Source organism: Rhipicephalus microplus, chromosome 3 (genome assembly GCF_043290135.1).
Source record: "Rhipicephalus microplus isolate Deutch F79 chromosome 3, USDA_Rmic, whole genome shotgun sequence".
NCBI lineage: Eukaryota > Metazoa > Arthropoda > Arachnida > Ixodida > Ixodidae > Rhipicephalus > Rhipicephalus microplus.
The window spans coordinates 87,122,185-87,136,544 of NC_134702.1; positions in this window are offsets into that span (position 1 = coordinate 87,122,185).

The following is a 14,360-nucleotide window of genomic DNA, read 5'->3' on the forward strand; positions in this document are numbered from 1 at the left end:
CTGTAGTATGTAACAAGTATAACATTTGGACCTCCAAGGTGGTGCCGGTGAGAGATTTCTTCTGTGCGTTGTTGAACAATAAAAAATAGTGCTCAATGTACATGTCAATGGCTGCTAATGGGGAACGAGAGACAGGAGCATACGGCTTTTAGTTAACGCGCAGGCTGCGATAAACATTAGCAGCCATTGGCATGTACATTAAGCTCTATCTGACAAGAAAGGGTTGCTACGTTATACTCGCTAGGTGTAACCTCCTTAGCTTTAGAAAGGTTTAGCGAGCGTTAAGCCGCAGTGCCATGAATACAATGAACTTGTATATACCATGAAAGAACTCGAGGTGGTTAAAAATGGGAAGTAGATACGAAGCGCAAGCCGTAAGAAAGTAAAAGCCGAATTCTCCGCCTCTCATTTCCCATTAGCAGCCATTGGCATGTACATTGAGCACTATCTGACTGAAAACGTTTGCTACACCATACTCGCTGGGCGTAACCTCCTTGGTTTTCGAAAGGTTTAACGAGTGTTCGGCCGCAGTGTCATGAATACAGTGAACTAGTATATACCATGAATTCGAGGTGGTTAAAGGTGGGAAGTGGACCCGAAGCGCAAGCCGTAAGAAAGTGTGCGTGTGCTACCTCTCGTTTAGTCCTTGGAATGTCCGCTAGATGGCGGTGCTTCTATATGGGGAATATATGATGAAAAGATGCGAGATGGTGGTACTTGGAGTGTTGAATAGATGGACGAATGGACACATGGACATATGCATGGATGGACGCATGAACAGACGCAGGGGCGGCTGCATGGACGAACGCAGGGACGGACGGGCTGATGGACGCATGGACGGTCACACTGACGGACGCACGGATGGACGGAAGCAAGAACGAATGGACGGACGAATTCTTCGCCCCACTCTGCATCATTCGCTCCGTGGATATGCTGCCATTTTTTTTATAACTACGGAAGCATCTAACATTTGATGAGACACCAAGCGTCAACTGGTGGCCAAAAACATCAGCTTTAGTTACCACGCAAGCTTGGCAATACGTTTTCGCTTTCGTTTCTTCGATGCTTGAGCGACCATTTTGCCTAACGTAATTGACGGACTAACCTAAATATTATATAAAAATGGAATCAGAAGTAAAATGTTATACTGTTAGTTATATATCGGAACCGCACTAAGAATATCTTATTCATTCGCTTGAACAAGTTAAAATTGATGCGGAGTATTTCATTTTCAAGAGTTACAGCAATACAGTGAGCGACACTCGCTTAAAGTATTTCTGCTGACTCCTCTATTCTTCTGCTCATGTGAGGGCGTTTGCACCCCGCCATGGTGGTCTAGGGGCTAAGGTACTCGGCTGCTGACCTGCAGGTCACGGGTTCAAATCCTGGCTGCGGCGGCTGCATTTTCGATGGAGGTGGAAATGGTGTAGGTCCGTGTGCTCAGATATAAGCGCACGTTAACGAACCCCAGGTGGTTCAACTTTTTGAAGCCCTCCGCTACGGTGCCTCTGATGACCCTATAGTAGTTTTGGGACATTAAACCTCACAAATCATCATCATTATCGTGTAGCACTTTTGCCATATTCCGTTTTGTAAGTTATACGTCCATATTAATTTTTTTCGCTATAACCTCATTGCATATCGAAACTGCATTTATTCTCGAATTGATCACTACCGCTACGTTATGTGTTTTTATTGCCACGTTAGAACCTGTTATGAAACTTGCATTCAATGAATTTCACAGTGAATGTAACAGCGCCATAGATAGCCGACATGCTACCTCTTATTGATCAGTATAAAATTAACTACAGCCACTTACAAAATTCTTACTTATTTCCCTTTGTTTTGGCTCACTTCCCCATTATGGCTACTTTAGTCGTGACAGTGTGTTAAAAGACAAACAAGCACTTTTTTTCCTGAATAAATACAGCGAGGGAAAATGCATGGTTCACTTGATAACCGTCATTTCACCGTAATTCACTGCACTTGCACGAACATGAGCAGTCTGCATACCTCACCTTTTAAATCCTATGCGAGAGCTCACTGAGTCCACGAACATCACGCATAGGAGCTGTGGCTCTAGGGTGACGCGTGAAACATAATTTAAAAAATAATCTCCACAGTGAATGTTTCCGTTGTTTGTTCTGACATGTTACGTTAGCTGTGTAGTAAATGTCCTTTTGCATTGCATGCATTCTATTCAGTGTGCTTATCTGTGCTTTCCATGGAAGCTGTCTCTCAGTTCAGCTACTCTCGAAAGTGCCTTGAACAAAAACCGCTTTCGTTCGACGTTGTATATTCACATACCAATGTTTTTTGGCACAGTAGACTTCCATTACTGAAGGGTGATAAGTTATGAAAAAAAACTGAGGGTGTTTTATGGCATGAAATTCATTCACAATGCACAAAAAATGTTTTACAATATGTATAGGTTGCACATAGCTGCAATTTCAGAATACGCCCATCAAGATCACCATCGCAGCTTGTGAAGGCAATAGTAGTAAAACTAAAAAAAAAAAAACATTGGAATAATAACTGCCAGCTAATATGAACTTTATTTACACAAAATCCCAACTTTTGCAAACTTCCATACTCGCAGACCACACTATGATGTCATGTGCGCTGGTTACTGTGCATATCAACGCCGTAAATCACAAATGAGATATGGCGCGTGCAATTTAGTTCACATACTATTCTCACTTTCCCGTTTACTTATGCCATACGTAAGAGCTCTATAGTTTGCGAGCAAACGTTTACTCATGTAGTTTCATATTGCCATGTCCTCAGAGTGCACGTAGAATAATTTATTTTTGAGGTAGAAAAAATAATGGTACCTTTATGACCGTAAGAAGTGTGGTCAACCTTGCATTGCGACATCGTATACAATGTCTGGTTGCGAGATTTATATTGCAAGGCTGAATTTGCAGTGTAGTTTCTGTTCATATGGTTTGCTGCTTCATCGGTGGCATTGCTCGGACGAAACGACTGAATGGTGTACAGTAGGAATATAATGGTAGATTGGCCACATTTGTATGAGAGCGATGTCCTAAGCCCCTGTCTCGCAAAAGGTCAAGTTTCCATTTATGCTTGCTTTATAAAACGCTTGGGCATATACACTGCCATGTGGTTTGGTTTAGCGCCATGTTAAGGTGATGCTTCTCATTAACCACCCGCAGCAAATGGTTGCGAAATACCGGAAGACTGGCCACTCTGCACAAGTGCGATGATACAAACTGCGGTCGCCTAACTCGACGCTTTCAACAACGCATATTGGCACTGTTCCTTTCGCTATCAGCATAGCGGGATTTTAAAACTGCGGGCAATGATCTGACACCGGATTATGCATATAAAAATGACTCTCAAGGGTGGTAGGTACCACTTCAAACTTTGCGAATGTTGTTGAAAATTACAGCAACGACACCGCAATTTGTTGTGCCTAACTTGTTTAAAGAAGTTCCAGCACAGCTGTTTAGTGATTGTGAAGACATTTCATACAGCGCGGAATTTTATTCAAGTGGCTGAAGCATTGAACAAACAAAAAGAACTGTCATTTGAACTTCACATCTATGATACCAGGACAATACACGAATAATAAAAATACAGGATATGTCAACAGCATTTTTCACTTAAGTCTTGCCTTTTCAGCGCGCGTTTATCTACGCGTAATATCGCACCTCGATATAGGAGTCATGGACCCATCATGTGGAAACGTCAAAAAAAGCGTGTTCTTCACGCAGAGATTGCAGTTGGCAGCCCCGCTTGCAGATAATAAGCAATGAATAATTCCTTCAACAAGCGGAGAATAAGAAAAATAAAAAGAAATGTCATCTAAAGCAGACGTCCAAAGTAGACGTGCTGTGTTCCGCGCCTTTTGTTTGTCTGTCTGTTTGTCTGGCGACGACCACGAGCCATCGCAGTCCTTCGCGCCCACAGCTCCGCTTCGTCCATGCCCCACCAACGATCTGACATGTGTGGCGACGGTCCAGGAGGCTGAGAGAGGCACTCGTTGCCCGCGCACTCAGGCATAGCCCACGCAGCAGCAAATTGAAGAGTACCATCTAAGAATATCCTTACTTAACTGCAAGTTGTATGTACATCTATGAGGTGGCACCATCCATTAAACTGTTCGGGAGATACTGCTGGTTACGCCTGATGAGGGACAAGGTTAGACTAAGACGAGATCACTGATAAAGTAGCCACAGCATATCCACGGAGTGAATGCTGATTAGTGAGGCACAGCAGCCGTCTGTCTGTCCATGTGACAGGCAGACGGACAGATTCTTTGCCCCACTCATCATTATTCACTCCGTAAATATGCTGGGAATCATCTTGAATTGTCAACTACACAAAACCACGGACACCCATCTAGTGATAGTATTTGAAGAGACATCAACATGCACCACAATCTAGTGAGCGATTTCTCAAACTAACGGGAAGTGGGTACTACTACAACATACCGCTACTACGAGGTAGCGACACGCAAGCTACGAAGCTTCGTCCCTAAAAAACTTTGTGGTGCGCGGACTCGAACGTTTATTCTCGCACTCCTCAGCGCGCAGCGTTAGCCACTGAGCCACGAAAGCACTCCTGCGTCAACGTTCGCACGGCAAGCTTTTTATATACCCCTATTGTGGTTCTGATCTGGTTGAAAATATCAACGTGTTTTCAGCATTACCAGTGAAATAACAGAAAGAGCACGCTCGTCACAACACGGTGACACATGCTCATCTCCCTCGCGTACTTTGTCCTAGAGAAAAGCGGGGGGGGGGGGATACGCTTGTGCGTGCGCGTAGTTATCTTGCGGTGCGGTACAATCGTAGACCTTGGGCTTTCACCAGAACGATAAGGTCGCTTCACTTGCTGCACAGGTCTTGTTTTTGAAAGCGGCCCACTTTTAGACACAGCGAAGTAACTGGGACACTTGTTAATTTGCTCTAATCTGTACCCGTGATTACGTTACGTGCGTCGTTTTTATTTTAACAGCACGTTAAGTGTCAAACTGTAAATCCTAATAGTTTGCTCTCGTCCTGTGTTTGTAGTTTTCGTGCGTTTTTTTTTTCATGACCAGCGCGCTGCACGTTCTGAAATGCTTGCCGGTCTCAGCGTTACCTTCCAAGTTGTTGCTATCGCATTCATTGTTTCACCCTTGCGGCAAAAGTGTGAACATTTTGAAAATATTTTGGCTTTATCTTTTTGCATTCACTTTTAATATTTTATAACCTCGGTCCGCTGCTTACACGAAATCCGTGGGCACGATCTCTGCGGCAACAGGCGCATTTCAATAAAGGCGAAATGGTAGAAGTCCGTTTGGGTCATTATTTGATTATTTAGTTTATTTGGGTACATTGTTGTTCGTTTTCTGCTGATTTCGACAGAAAGTATACGTCAAATAACACCAATATATCCACAACCTGTTACAGGGTGTGAGTAGAACACACGTTTTAGAAAGGCGCACTCTCGTTTCATCGATCTGCTCGCTATCTTCGGTTAAGGACCCACTGTTTTAACGAACGACCGAGAGTGGTTGCTCAAAAACATCACACTCAGAACCTCGTTAAGAAATAGGCAGTAGTTGTTCAGCAATCAGTTAACCAATATTACATGTTAAATTGGCACACTACCTAAACACACTAAATTGCATTGAAGCCTTACAGCGCATTACACCCCGTTAGCAATCTTTTCGCTGTGCATCGCCGAGACAGAAAGTGTAACTGCTGTTTAACACGTCTGTTTCATTGGGCTTGCGTAAAAGTAACTTCGTCCTATCGTCATTGTTCACTACTCAAGCTGACGCTTCTACGTAAGCACTCACAACCGGTAGCAGGGATAGCCGATATTTAATATAAAAAATTGCAGCATATCCACGTAGTGATGAGTGGAGCGAAGCGTCCATCCGCCCGCCCATGCTTCCGTTCATCTCTTCTTTCTTGCTTCCGTGCGTCCGTGCGACTATCTGTGCGTCGATCCAAACGTTCACCCATCTGTCCGTGCGTACATCCGTCAGTCCGTCCATCGGTCTGTCTTACCGTTCGTGCATCCATCCATACGTCCATCCGTGCGTCCATCCGTCTTCTATTCTGTCTGTCCTTCCATCCACGCGTCCATTTAGTAAACACTAAGTACAACAATCTCGCATTTCGCATCCCCTGTGGCCCATACTCACTCCGTACGTCTGTCCATCTGTCTGTCTGTCCATCCGTCCATGCGTTCATAAATGCGTGCATTCATGCGTCCATCTAGTGAACACTCCAAGTACCACCATCTCTCATCTCACAAACCCGGTGGCATATACCCGCTCTTGAGCGGGTATGAGCCACTGGTGGCTACGTACAACGACATCGGAGGATGTACAGATTACGCCTTAAGGAGCTACGCCTCTAATATATAAAGTGTGGATAAAGACAAGAAGACCTAACTGAACTTGTTCTGGCTCATTATTCAACGGTTGTGTGAGCTTGTAAAAAATATATAGAAATAAACACATCATGAACTACAGGCTTGTACTAAAGCTGGAGCAGTAACAGTATAGGGGGTAGCCTCTCAAGCCTTTTGCGCAGGTCTGTAGGGTTCAAAAACTCCTTCAAGGCAAAGAAGCGGTTCTTTTCACTCAAATGATTTTTTAACAATAACAGAGCTACTGAACTGGGCAAACTGACCTGGCATTGGGAAAGCTAAATATTATTTTACTTTTGGGTGCACTCGCACGTAGTTACGAAGAGTTCGTCACCGGAGACTCATTGATCTCACCGCGCACTCCCACGGTATCATGTTATTCGCTTTCATTCTGAATTATATCTATTGGTTTCATCAATTTTGGCTTCACAAACGCTCATGCATAAACGGCCACGAGTATACATGCAAGACTACCACATTAACCTCGCTGCTTGCTCCATCTGATTAACTTTGCCTTCTCGGCTCGACGTTATGCTTGCTTTATTGAATTATAGACGGATATAACGAGGTCTAACGTAATTACGAGGAATAGCGGTTGTTCTCGTGATCAATAGCTCGTTTGCTCAACATGTTACTGCCGGCGGGCTGGCCAATCATCTTCAGGAGTCGCAGGCTTTCCTCGTTTCACTTTTTTTTGTTGTAACGGTTGCTTAGTATGTGAACCTCCATTTTGTTGCCGTAGTCAGGAATTCTGGGCAGGCTCTGTTGCTACATGTAACTTAGGTCTGAATTGAGAACCAGCCGATAATGAAGCTGATAAATGTATAGAGGGTGTTCATTGCACTGTCGTAATTTATCGTTGTCAACATGACTTAAATAAGAATGAAGTGTATGAAAACTTAACGCGCTGCAGGTAGGAACCAAGCCTGGCACCTTTGGATAACGTGCCTGCCGCTCTACGAATTGAACTATGGTAGTGGTAGCCCTCTTGGCTACTTCAGTAGATGTTTGTGTGCATGCAAACTTGGGGGCTTTTGTCAGCGCCACACGTAACAATGCACCACTGCGGGCGCTTTCATCAAGGTTGTCTCAAACAAATAAACGAGTCCTTCGAAACTGAATCGTTCAAATAGTAGGCTGTGCTATTAGCATGTGAGACCATTTTCAGTTTGGTGTCTATCCGATGTTATTCTGTTGTCAAATCTTGCCGGGTACTGACGCTTGAAATTCGTCCGTTTTCATTGCGCAGATCGAAGAAAGTGCTGCGCCAGTGGCAAGTGGTTGCTCAGCATACTGTTGTGAAATACCTTTGTGAGCATTCATATAAAGCTGAGAAGCACGCAGAGTGACTCGTGTTAGTTACACTGAGTGAAAATGCGGTAGAAATATTACTACTCGAAGAATCGAATTGCGTCGGCATTACCTTTCGTCTTGTCAAAGTATTAAGCCTACGGGCCCATCAAGTGCACCAATAAATAAACCAAATTGTTTTAATGTTTTATTGAAAACTCCGACATTTGCAATCAGAACGACTCGAGTAAACCGGGTGTGGATTTTGTGCGCGTGGGTCCCTATTCATTCGTGTTATGTCTACAGTTCTTAAGAATTGCGATCCCTTTCAGAAGGAACCTTTTCATAACAATTTGCATTTACTTTTGATATTAAGTTTGCATATATTTCGAGACAGAAGAGATATAAAATGCCAAAGAACAACACCATACCCTCAATCTTTTTTATTTCAGGATTCTCATTAATTGAACAATACGCCTCTTTATTTGTCTCGGATATTACTGTAACATATATGACGATGTTTATAAAGTTTATTGCTTCACTCGAGATATCCACCACTGCCAGTTTGGATTTTGACAAGATTACTTTCACTTTCGCAGATGAATCAATAAAACTAATGATGCGTATCTTCATCGCCTTGAACATGAATATCTTTGAGTTCACTGGATGAGGTTCTGCGGTAAAGGCGCTGGCGCGAAGCAATTTTTTGAAGCGCTTTACGCAGTGAACGTTATTTTGCGATGGTTATCAATTTTGTACTGTTTCTGGTACTCTGTAAACGATGACCGTTGAACATTCCCTCATGAAAGATTCCCACATAAAACATTCAATGCATTATATAAGAGTAATGCAATAATCTCTATTCATTTTTTTTCTTTCTAAACCCAGCAAACAGAGACCACAGTTGCCAAACTGTTTTCAGTAAATTCCCTGCGCCAAGGTCAAAATCACTCTACTTTTAACCCTATACAACTTTATTATCCTACTCCTTACACTACCCCTAGAGATACCGCTTAGTGGGAAGCAAACAACAATAAAGTAGAAATAGCGTACCATCCACGATGTTCACACGTATGGGAGTACCTCCGGGATCGGCTGACATATGACCGCTCGATGATGGCATATGATGACGCAATCATTTGACGGCACATTGTTATGCCACAGTGACGTCATGTTGACATCATGATGATATAAAAAATCTGTCGAAATTTCACGCTACAATGACATCATAAGGCATCATTGTTATGTCATGATAATATCATGATAATGCTATATAAATAATATCATCGTTATATCATGACACTTTTTCAACACTTTTGTTGACACCGACAATCACCTTTCATGTATAATGGGGAATATAAAGCTTTCTTTTTTGTATTGTAACAGATCTGCACTTTGACGGGATCTGTAGTTTAAACTGTTCGGAACGCCTGGCAGTCAGTTAAAGCATCATTTAAGGCTGAACAATCTGTCTGTCCAAATTGTCTGTCCAGTACGCGTGAAAAAACACGGACAAAAAAAGACGAGACACACACAGGCGTGAACTCAAAACAACGCGTGCGCTAAAAATGTACAGCATCAACATCAACAGTAACATCAACACGCCCAAAACGCTACGTTACTGATCGGAATTCTCGATTACGTCATATGGTGTTGTCATCACGCGATGGTTTTTAGGGGACAAGCTCTTTAAGCAGCACCCGTTCGTCCCTCATAGTAGTGCGTAACAAGTCTTACGCTTTGACCTGCAAGGTGGTGCCGTTGGGAGATTTCTCCTGTCCGTTGTTGAACAATGAAAAATTCGCAGCGTGCGTGTTCACTAAAAGCCGCATTCTCCCGTCTCTCATTCCTCATTAGCAGCCATTGGCATACACATTGAGCACTATCTGACAAGGAAGGGTTGCTAGCTTATACTCGCTGGGCGTGACCTCCTTGGTTTTAGAAAGGTTTAGCGAGCGTTGGGCCGCAGTGCCATGAATACAGCAAACTAGTATATACCATGAACTTGAGGTGGTTAAAGGTGGAAAGTAGACACGAAGCGCAAGGCGTAAGATAGTTTGCGTGTGCCACCTGTTGCTTAGTCCTTGGAATGTCCACTGGATGGTGGTGCTTATATATACGGAACATATGATGAAAAGATGCGAGATGGTGGTACTTGGAGTGTTGACTAGATGGGCGAACGGACACACAGGCAGATGCATGGACGGACGCACAGATGGCTGCACGGACGGATGCATGGATGAACGCAAGTGCGGATGCATTGACGAACGCAGGGATGGACGCACAGATGGACGTGCGGAGGCACGAACAGACAAACGCACGGGCGGTCACACAGACGGACACATGGACAGACGGAAGCAAGAACGAATGGATGGATGAATGCTTCGCCCCACTCTCCATCATTCATCCCGTGGATATGCTGCCATTTTTTAATGACTCGCGTTGACGCCACTACCATTACATTTTTCTTTTAGATGGACCAGAATTTCCGGCCACGTCATTTATTACTCTCTAACAACGAACCAGAAGTCTTGTGTTATAAGTTGTGCTAAAATAGGGAGATGCTTTTTTTTTCGCTATCCGGTAAAGAGAAGGCGCTCGTAGTTGTGCAATAACGTATGGGATGCTGCATGTAGCTTGAAAGAAAGTGTACTTGAAATATTTGACCAGACACAGGGAGAAAACTCTTGAAAATGAACTGGCTGCTCATTGAGGCGTCTGTTCCTCACCAATACTGCTTGGCTACGCCGGCACACAAAACCAGAAGCCATCTGGCACCGGGGTTTGTCAACAGCGATATAGGTCTACATGATTTGGCTTTAGGGTGTCGCGTGCTGCCGTAGCTGTCGCAGTGACAACAACGAAGTCCATGCAGGCAAGAGGCAGAACGTGTGAGCCATGCAATAAAACAGCTAGTTGTCATGTTTCAATGTAGCAGCACCCTTGCAAAAGCATCGTTTAATAGAAATTGGAGCATGTTAGAAACACTCGTTTGTGAAAATCGAACTGGCAGCAGCTTCCTGGTTCTCCTGCACGTAAACGACTGTTAAGTGAACATGGAGGCTACCGGCGCTGTCGCCCAGTCGGTAAGAGCACCGAGCGCGTAATCCTAATGTCGCAGCGAAAGGATTTCATTTTGACCCCTTTGCTGCCTTTCAGTTTAGAATAAAATAATTATACTACACTTAGGGCAGTACAATTAACCTTCCATATTCCGTCTTCGGCTTCACTGTCTGCTGGTTTCGACTCGTTATCACTATTTCAAATACGCGCTGTCATCGGTGTCACGTTGAGACTTTGTTCACAAACAAGTACGAGCGTACATATTTAGCCGCTCTGATCAGCAAAGCTGGCTTTATGAAGCATACGAAAAATACGCTAGTACAAAGAGGGGTTTTAGGCTATCTTGCCTTCAAAATATCCCACCAAAAATACTTTCCACTAGCACGTGAAACAACAAGGATATATGTTAAAGTCATATATCGGCAAACGTTGCGGAGACTCACAGCCTTCAGGTATTGCGGCCCGTGGGCCTCGACAGTTGAATACCTCTTTACACTAACTATACAAATTAATTGCAATCTTTGATGCTTAGCACAGCCTTTATATTTTGCTCACTGTTTTTAAAAGTAAAATCCTCTCTCAATTTCACGAGGGTTCCGTTTCTATGTGCGCATATGACGTCGGAAATTGGTGAATGTGTCGTCCTACAGGAAGCAGTTTTGAAGCTATTGTGACGCAATGCATGCAAGCATCGTTACAAAGCTATCCTTTATTGCTATTGCAATTCTATGGACACTCTCGGTTGGATTTCGCCGTGTGCGTCGGCGTGGATGTAATGCACTGTATGTGTCTACGTATATATATATATATATATATATATATATATAATTATATATATATATATATATTATATATATATATATATATATATATATATATATATATATATATATATATATAAATATATATATGAAAACGAAAGAAAGAATTAAAATCTAGAAAAAATACTACTGAGTGAGTGTGGCATCACACGTGGAACCTCCACGTCTTGAATGCGAGGCGCTAACCACTGAGCTACCGAGGGGCACCTCCTCCAACGTTCAAGCAGTATGCTATTTATATCTACCACTTACCGCTGTTGGTGGGTATCTCGGGGGGGGGGGGTATCGTGTTTTCAGCATTATTAGCAAGACGACACAGAGAACGTGCGGCGGCTCTCATCTCTCACTCATACTTTGAACAGCGGAGAGGAGGGAAGTGGACGATCTCTTTTGCACTCTTATCTCCGGTTGGAAAGGATCATACGTCTTGGCTGGTATTGGGCTTGTACTGGAACAATTCTGTTGTAGTTACAGGGCGCACAAAGGTCACTGCAATGGTTGAACAGCCTCTGTTTGCGAAAATGGCACGCGTTTCAGACACAGGAAAGTACAAACTGAAACGCTTATTCGCGTTCATCTTCAACTGTGAGTACCTTTCGTGCGTCATTTGTGCGTGAGAAACGCGGGGCACATTTAGATCTGCTTGCGATTCTGCGCGTGACCTTCACATTTGTTGCTATCGCTTTCATTGCTTCGCCTTTGCGGGAAAGCTATGACTTTTTTTGCCCTTAATATGGAAGCACGAAAAATGGTCACCGAGACATATCAAACGCATTATATAGCTTCCACGCTGGCAGCTATATAGTGAAGAAACGCAGAGTTCTTCGTCCACACTTCCCATACATATTAGCCTGGACTCTTCCTGACCTCCTTATACAAAAGAACAACCTTCGACGTTAGAGCGGCATATATCCGGCTGTGCAGCACTTTATCGCTGCATAAAATACGCATCCGCAAGCACACCAGGAGTTCTACTATACACGTTAGTCGGCTAGCTTTATGGCAGCGTTGGGTTTTTGTTTGCTGTTCGCCATCTCGTTCCGCTGCTTTTGCCGTTACCTATGCAGTGCCACGTTTATAGCGTCGTATTACGGGCGTTGCCAGCAGCGCCGTTAAACGCGTGCAGATGGGACCGTCAATTGGTTGCGCAAGGTTATAAAGGGGCGCTTCTTTGAAACCGTGGATACGCCTTATATTGTGCATGACCGTAACGATTACGTAGTTTGGTCATCACCTGCTACATTCTTTCACACGGCTTTTAACCAATTACATTATGTGTGGCTGACATTTGCCCTGAGTTGCTTTTGGACGTCTTGCTTATGTATCTCATAACTAGAGTGAGATATAACAGGCACCCCATATTTCGGGCCTGTCGGGCGTGATGTTCGCGCAATAGAACACGTAATCAGGGCAGCTATATGTGAGTACTTTATCCGCCTATGTGCATATCGTAGCCCACATTTACTAGGGCGCTGTCATGGCGGGATTGTTAAATGAAAGCTGAAGAATAACCGTGATTTGTAGCTGGTACCGAAATTTTTTTGCAATAAAATACCGCGTGAGCAAACTTATTCAGTAGTACGAACATTTTTTATGTGCCCCACCAAAGTGCCTTTGGCCCCATTGCTAATGCATTTCAGTATAACGATATTATTGCAGAGGGTCTTTAAGTTCTACTACCGCCCATTCTAGTATCGCTTAATGCCTCTTAGGTCATACTCGTAAGGCATTAGTATAAATACTGGGTGGGTGCTGACAGACAATTGATTTTTGAGAAATATGTCACCTGTCTCTCAAAATGAAGCATGTGCCAATCTACCATCTTAACTCTGAAAAAAAAACAGGAGGAGAAAGAAGTAACTATGTTCAAAAAACTCCGAAAGCTTCAGCTAAATAAGCACTGAGTTATCCAGAAAAAGAGAAATAGTTTTCTACCCAGCAGTATTGTGTGGAAAAGGTTTGTGGAAGCTGCGACACAGTGACACAATTTATGACCACTGCAGTCTTATTTCTGAAAATCAATTTCAGCTCAAACCAATGACACATTCACGCACACACACAGAGGCATGAAACACGCCCAGCTTGGGTGTGTGTGTGCGCCTACGTGTGTGGGTGTGTTATTGTGTCGTGTGTTTGCACTCAAATTATTGTTTTTAAATGTTCTATCAACTTGCCCAACAACATATTCTTTTACACTGCAGTCCCAGTTGCACAAGAGCATCAGAAGTTTGCTGCATTCTTCGATTATTGCCAATTGAACGAAAACTCATATTCGAACAAACAGCCATTGCAAATACAAGGGCTCCCATTCCGATGCAGTTTTTAGCCCCATATATCGAATTTGAACACATATATTCCTAAGCAAAGTGTTAAATTGGCGAAGCTTTCTCTCGAGGTCTATTGAAGTTCTTTCAAGTAAAGTTTCAGTGTAGTGTCTTCACTTTCTCTTACGTAATAGACTGCTATATTTTCCTAACGAGATCCAAAATGTTACCTCACTGAACTGCTTCAATGTGCTGCACATTTCGCCCTGAAAGATTATAGATTGTTCTAGGGCACAGGTATTGAACTTAACAGCATGCTTCCATTGCAGACGTACTGCAGACACTTTACTGAAATTTAGACAGTTTTAACCACTTTGAATAACCATCCTTAACCTTGGACTTTGAGAAACTGCTTTGTACGTTTTAGATGACTAGGCTTCACGAAGCAAGCATCAGTTTAAGTTTTCATCTAGCGAAGGTCGCGGTGTGTTGGCGATCGTGATGGTGATCACATTTGTAGTTGCTAACT